The following is a 7,299-nucleotide window of genomic DNA, read 5'->3' as shown; positions in this document are numbered from 1 at the left end:
GTTGCTTACGATTCAGATAAAACAGCATGCATCCTACATTACATCCAAATTAGTTCACACACAAACATAGCTTTACATTTGAAAAGAATGAAGCTATAGGTTTAAAACAAATAAATATTTACTGAATCCACAAACAAATATCACAGTACAGAACAAGCAGTATGTGATTCCACATACTGGAATACAAAACAAGGATACATATCTTAATGATTCATTGAAAGTTTCAACCTTCCTAACAGGTGGATATTAGGCCAAAGAGGTCCTTCAAAAGCCCCACATTTTTCACAGACATTCTTCATCCTGTAATGACAGGACCACTGGAGCAGCACAGTCTGGGGTCACACCTGTCAAAATACATTCGAATAGATCACCATTAAAACAATTTCTAAAAGACATGCAGTATCCAGTTACTATCCACTGGCAATTTAACATTTTAAACCAGATAGTCGTTCACCGTTTATCAGCAAAGAAATGCTGCCCTCCTTAGGCTAAAGACAAAAACATACAGAAGTTCCTTGACTGAAAATAAACACTGAATTAATTCAATTGTGTAGGTCATATCAAATTACATGTATGTAAACAGAATGCCTCTAAGTAAATGAGTACAAAAAGTAAAATCACCATAGTCGCTCCAGTGCCATAAACAGGGTTTCCCTCCTTATAGGAACTTTTCCTCATCTTGGTCCAATCAATCCCTTGAGATCCTCATCAACCAGCAGGATTTATGAGGAAGAATGTGTCATCTATCCATTCTGTGGAAGAAAATAACATCTTAGAAATTGTCATCCAGACAGGCAAAAGTGAAATAGGCCCAGGACTATTTCAATGACGCATGTTTGAACAAGGACCATGTGGTTGGAATTACTATCACAACTTGTCATGGAAGGGGGGTAGAATGCAGGACAAGTACCTGTCAAGTGTGTATTGTATTATGTACAGCCAATCCTTCAAAATAAATTGAACCCATCATTTAACCAAATGAACCTGAGCTACTATGGAAAAGACTTTTAGATGCAAGACTAGGCCTAGGGCAAAACTATAGAAGCTGTTAGAACAGGACTAAATGACTTTACAATGTAAAATGGTTGATAACAAAAGCAGAACCCACAGGCAAAACACTGAGTTGATGAGGGAAGGGATACTTTATGTACGGCAAATAACTGAAGCGAACAAACCTTGCAAATAATACGCGGTTCTCCTTGCTTTTTTGGAAAAAGAACATCTGGACTAATGTGTCAGGAACACAGGAACTCCAAGCTCCTGTCTAAAATGTCTATGGGTTATAATTATCAAACAAAAAAGGTCCAGAATCACATCCAAGCTTGACTTTTTAGGTTGTTGTATTTACACTGTTAAGATAAGAGCTGAAGACACCAATTTCCAGAAAGTACAAATATAATGGATTTACTTATTTATCTGGAATTAGTGACGGACTGTTGAGCTATAGTTCAGATGCATGCATGTTTGACCAACATGTGAAAACCTGACTGTAGTACAGAGGTTAACCCCTCAATGGGACTCCATGTTAAAGATTAAATATTGATATTATGTAATAATGTCTTGTGTATAAAGTATTGTAACAAACCTGATGTCTTATGGAAGCATATCCTATGGACTTTCAGCTGGAATTCTACAGCTCGGAGTACCATGGAGATTCCCATGACGTAGAGGATACAGTTTAGGTATCTCCAGCCTATTTGTTCACTAAGGGTGTTGGAACAGAGCTCTAGAATTCATTTTATGAAGAAATAGACATTCTGGAGGTATTCTGAAAGATATACAAAATAGTCTATTCATTACTCTACCAAATCTGATTGATTGAATAGAAAATAGTTTTCCTTGAATAGCTATCAAAACAAGAGTGGGTAGAAAATAAGTATGGAGAATACATTCAGTAAAATCTAGGAATTAATTTCAATGTGCTTAAAAGCACAAACCCTGATTACGTTTTCCGTACCACAGCAGGTTACTTACTGTTGTTTCATACCCTAAGTTATACTTGATTTAATTCAAAGTACCAAATGAGGTCTTTTTTGGACCATTCCTCTTTACAAAATTGTTTCATTTCAGCAATATTCTTGGGATGTCTGCCGTGAACTGCTCTCGAGGTCATGCCACAGCATCTCAATCGGGTTGAGGTCAGGACTCTGACTGGGCCACTCCAGAAGGCATATTTTCTTTTGTTGAAGCCATTCTGTTGTTGATTTACTTCTGTGTTTTGGGTCATTGTCCTGTTGCATCACCCAACTTCTGTTGAGCTTTAATTGGCGGAGAGAAAGCCTAACATTCTCCTGAAAAATGTCCTGATAAACTTGGAAATTAATCCTTCCGTTGATGATGGCAAGCTGTCCAGGCCCTGAGGCAGCAAAGCAGCCGGAAACCATGGTGCTCCCTCCACCATACTTTACAGTTGGGAGTAGGTTATGTTGGTGTGCTGTGCCTTTTTTTCTCCATACATAGTGTTGTGTGTTCCTTCCAAATAGCTCAACTGTAGTTTCAGCTGTCCACAGAACATTTCACCAGTAGCGCTGTGGAACATCCAGGTGCACTTTTGCTAACTTCAGACGTGCAGCAATGGGGTTTTTTGGACAGCAGTGGCTTCTTCCGTGGTGTCCTCCCATGAACACCATTCTTGTTTAGTGTTTTAGACTCGTCAAAAGAGATGTTAGCATGTTCCAGAGATTTCTGTAAGTCTTTAGCTGACACTATAGGATTCTTCTTAACCTCCTTGAGCATTCTGCGCTGTGCTCTTGCAGTCATCTTTGCAGGATGGCCACTCCTAGGGAGAGTAGCAACAGTGCTGAACTTTCTCCATTTATAGACAATTTGTCTTACCGTGGACTGATGAACATCAAAGGCTTTTAGAGATACTTTTGTAACCCTTTCCAGCTTTATGCAAGTCAACAATTCTTAATCTTAGGTCTTCTGAGATCTCTTTTGTTCGAGACATGGTTCACATCAGGCAATGCTTCTTGTGAATAGCAAACTCAAATTTTGTGAGTTTTTTATAGGGCAAGGCAGCTCTAACCAGCATCTCCAATCTCATCTCATTAATTGGACTCCAGGTTAGCTGACTCCTGACTCCAATTAGCATTTGGAGACACTATGTGTGTTTATTGTTGTGACTTAGATGAAGATCAGATCAAATTTGATGATCAATTTATGCAGAAATCCAGGTAATTCCAAAGGGTTCACATACTATTTCTTGCCTTATTACTGAATTCCTTAGTAGTTCTACTGTCAAATAGAAAAACTGGAAAGCTTAGATAAAATCTGTTTTCAGAATTTGAAGTAGTTGAGAAGTGAGACAATGTTCATGGTAACAACTATAGCATAAATAGTAATGATACAATTATTTATTAACATTAAAACTAAATGGGAATCACAAATCAAACTAAAACAAATAGCTTACATTTCGGGAACAGCAGCAGTGAACCTAGAATTCTTAAGAAGTGTGACCTAGTCCTTATAGCCTAAATACTGCATGGAGATTTTCCTTTGAGACCAAACGCTATTGGGCAGATTTTATCATATACTTTGGTATAGTGCCGGGGCAAGTAATAATATATTTTATGGCCAATATAACTTCAGTTGCCTTTTAACTAATTAGATTCAGAAAATGACTAAAATCAAGTTCACTGCAATTGACTACATGGCTAGTCAGTCAAACATGGGGTTCCATATAAATAACACGCCAACTTAAATCCAAATATTTAAAACAAAATGCAATTGACTTACAACACATTACCTAAAGAAAGAAAAAAAGCACTAACAAGCAAAGAGACTTAGCTATTAACTTAATTTCAATAACATCTGGGCAAAATACAAAAACCGCAGTCCTCCACTGCTCAAAACAAAATAATCCAAAGGAGTAGTCCTTGTGAACAATGGACAGTTAGACCTAAGTTATTTGAGACCTTTTGGAGTGAAGACATCTGCCTTCTAGTGCTCTGTAGTTGCTATGGGCATGAAGACCGCTGTCTAGAAATTTACAGGGCATTCGGAAGGTATTCAGACCCTGTGACTTTTTCCACATTTTGTTTTGTTACAGCCTTATTCTAAAATTGATTAAATTGTTTTGTCCCTCCATCAGTCTACACACACTACCCCATATTGACGAAGCAAAACCGGTTTGACATTTTTGCAACTGTATAAAAAATACTGAAATATCACATTTACCTAAGTATTCAGACCCTTTACTCAGTACTTTGTTGTAGCACCTTTGGCAGCGATTACAGCCTCAAGTATTTTGGGGTATGATGCTTCAAGCTTGGCACACCTGTATTTGGGGAGTTTCTCCCATTCTTCTCTGCAGATCATCTCAAGCTCGGTCAGGTTGGATGGGGAGCGTCGCTACACAGCTATTTCCAGGTCCCTCCAGAGATGTTCGATCAGGTTCAAGTCCGGGCTCTGGCTGGGCAACTCAATGATATTCAGAGACTCATCTCGAAGCCACTCTTGCGTTGTCTTAGCTGTGTGATTAGGGTCGTTGACCTGTTGGAACGTGAACCTTCGCCCCAGTCTGAGGTCCTGAGCTCTCTGGAGTAGATTTTCATTAAGGATCTCTCTGTACTTTGCTCTGTTCATCTTTCTATTGAGCCTGAATAGTAAGGATTGTGCCAAGTTTCCTCCAAACGTGACGCTTGGCATTGAGGCCAAAGAGTTCAATATTGGTTTCATCAGACCAGAGAATCTTGTTTCTCATGGTCTGAGTCCTTTAGGTGCCTTTTGGCAAACTCTAAGCGGGCGGTCATGTGCCTTTTACTGAGGAGTGGCTTCCATCTGGCCAATCTACCATAAAAGCCTGATTGGTGGAGTACTGCATAGGTTGTCCTTCTGGAAGGTTCTCCCATCTCCACAGGGGAACTCTGGAACTCTGTCAGAGTGATCGGGTTCTTGGTCACCTCCCTAACCAAGCTCTTCTCCCTGATTGCTCAGTTTGGCCTGGCGGACAGCTCTAGGAAGATTCTTGATGGTTCCAAACATCTTCCATGTGTTTTTGGGGACCTTCAATACTGCTGAAATTTGTTGATACCCTTCCCCAGATCTGTGCCTCAACACAATCCTGTCTCGGAGCTCTACGGACAATTCCTTCAACCTCGTGGCTTGGTTTTTGCTCTGACATGCACTCTCAACTGTGGGACCTTTTATAGACAGTTATGTGCCTTTCCAAATCATGTCCAATCAATTGAATTTACCACAGGTGGACTCCAATCAAGTTGTAGAAACATCAAGGATAACAGGATGCACCTGAGATCAATAAAAGGGTCTGAATACTAAAATTTGCTAAAATTTCTTAAAAACCTGTTTTCGCTTTGTCATTATGGCATATTGTTGGTAGATTGATGACAAAATATATATATTTTATCCATTTTAGAATAGGACTAACGTAACAATGTGGAAAAAGTCAAGGTGTCAGAATGCACTGTAGTTATGAAGGTAGAGACATCTGTCTCCAAGAGTATCTGTAGTTAGTTGCTAGATGGCCAAAGTAACTCTGGCTAGATGGCAAGGAACTCTTGCTACCTATTTAGGCCAGCTTTAAATAGTGAATACTGTAGTAACTTTCCTGTCTGAAACACTTGGGCTCAGTATTCAGTCACTCTTGTGCCATTATAGAATGTTTGGTCGGAACAGTGTTATTAAGAGTTCATCATTTTTACTAGTCAGTGGTGTAAAGTACTTAAGTAAAAATACTTTAAAGCACTACAAAAGTAGTTTTTGGGGGTATCTGTACTTTACTATTTATTTGACAACTTTTACTCCACTACATTCCTAAAGAAAATTATGTACTTTTTACTCCTTACATTTTCCCTGACACCCAAAGGTACTCGTTACATTTTGAATGATTAGCAGGACAGGAAAATTATCTAATTCACACTTATCAAGAGAAAATCCAAGGTCATCCTTACTGCCTCATCTGACAGACTCACTAAACACAAATGTTTCGTTTATAAATTATGTCTGAGTGTTGAAGTGTGCCCCTGGCTATCCATAATTATTGAATTTTTTTATAAATTAAGAAAACAACGCTGTCTGGTTTGCTTAATATAAGACATTTGAAATGATTTATACTTTTACTTAAGTACATTTAAAACCAAATACTTTGACTTTTACTCAAGTAGTATTTTACTCAGTGACTTTCACTTGAGTCATTTTCTTTTACGGTAACTTCACTTTTACTCAAGTATGACAATTGGGTACTTTTCCCACCACTGTTACTATGGGGGATGGGACTGCTTTGAGTGAGATTTGATGGGGCTCCCCCCCACTAGTTGCCATGGCCACCAACATATCCATTTTGAGACATTGCTTCCCTCCTGCCACGGGGTTCCAGCAGCCTGCATTTCTTGCTTGGTGAGGGATTTTTCACCTCAACTTTATGGCCATTAATGGTGTGGAACTAAAGAACAACTGCTTAGTCGGCATAATCATTATCTTCGAAAAACAAAATCCTCTTCTTACCAGTTTGATTATTTCTAATAACCTCGGCCTTCTCGATAGCACCGAACTGAAAGAAGTACTCGTTCAGAAGTTCATCCTCTGTAGCTTCCACCGATAGTTTGCCAGGGCCTCCCGCATCTTCACGTGCCACTGTACTTTTCTGTTCAACATTGTTGCCATCCAGGGGATGAGCCCGCGCGGACATTGCAGCGTCTGCCTCCACAGCACTAGCAGTTACAAAACCAGACCGCAGTAGTTGCAGGTTCTGAATAACTACGGTAAACTATGGTTTACGAAGGTCATCATCAGTGGTGTAAACATTTAGTCCACCAACAGAGCTTGCAGAGTTGATTTTACATCTCTAGAATCTTGCTTTGATTATGCTATGTCAACACTGACTTGACGGTGCTTCTCCCGGTGTCTAAAATGGCAGATGTAGAGATCACCGAGGGAGACAGATGGTTGGGGGTTGACGTAATGAGTCTCCTACTGGCAAAATATTGTAAATTGTTGGCATATTTGGCCTATTATAGTACAAAATTATCATTTTGACAGCAAAAAAGGGTAAATGCTGACATTTTGTATATTTCCATAATCACAGACCTAATATTTGTGCACATTGGTAAATTGGAATAATAATCTAAATAAAAATCAGGCCTGTCATGTAATTTGAACAGGACAACCTATAATTATATGTAGTGGTATGAGTAGCTTATTTTTGGCTACCTGTGCAGCAAAGAAATTGGGAGTGTTGATAGGCTGTAAAGCAGATAGATGTACTGGAGAAAAATCACAATACTCACTGCCATTATCAAAACAAACTAGTGTCAGACAAATGTGTCTATTGACATGGGA

The 7,299-nt window shown here is 39.1% G+C and overlaps 1 pseudogene; it reads right to left on the bottom strand.

Annotated features, from left to right (window-relative positions):
• Nucleotides 1–100: 100 nt before the first annotated feature.
• LOC139572622 (heterogeneous nuclear ribonucleoprotein A0-like) lies at nucleotides 101–7,253 on the bottom strand (annotated as a pseudogene).
• Nucleotides 7,254–7,299: the final 46 nt, after the last annotated feature.

Source organism: Salvelinus alpinus, chromosome 4, assembly GCF_045679555.1.
Source record: "Salvelinus alpinus chromosome 4, SLU_Salpinus.1, whole genome shotgun sequence".
Taxonomy (NCBI): domain Eukaryota; kingdom Metazoa; phylum Chordata; class Actinopteri; order Salmoniformes; family Salmonidae; genus Salvelinus; species Salvelinus alpinus.
Note: the sequence above shows the minus strand (reverse complement) of the source record. Positions and strands in the feature narration are given on the sequence as shown.